Genomic DNA, 510 nt, shown 5'->3' with positions numbered 1-510 from the left:
CCAGTTAGAATGGCAATCATTAAAAAATCAGGAAACAACAGGTGTTGGAGAGGATGTGGAGAAATAGGAACACTTTTACACTGTTGGTGGGATTGTAAACTAGTTCAACCATTATAAATTAGATTTTTTTAAAATTTTTAAAAATCTGTTCATCAAAAGATAATTTCAAAAGTAGAAATCCAAAGACTAGGACAAGATATTTGCAGTACAAATAACCAAAAGGAGACGTATAAAATTTGTAAAGAATAACTACAAACCAATAATGAAAATATAGAATATCAAGGATCAAAACAAAAGGAATAAATGAGTTGCACAGTCACTTTTTAGATGTTATTCAAAAGTAACTTTTGGAAAATATACTCAAAACATTTACTCATCAGAGGAACACAAATAAGTCGCAGCAACATATTATTATAACAGTATTTGAATGGCTAAAATTAAATAAAAATGGAATACCAAGTGTTAATAGGAATATACAGTAACAGAAACTCTCATATACTTATGATGAAA

Source organism: Piliocolobus tephrosceles, chromosome 3 (assembly GCF_002776525.5).
Source record: "Piliocolobus tephrosceles isolate RC106 chromosome 3, ASM277652v3, whole genome shotgun sequence".
NCBI lineage: Eukaryota > Metazoa > Chordata > Mammalia > Primates > Cercopithecidae > Piliocolobus > Piliocolobus tephrosceles.
Note: the sequence above shows the minus strand (reverse complement) of the source record.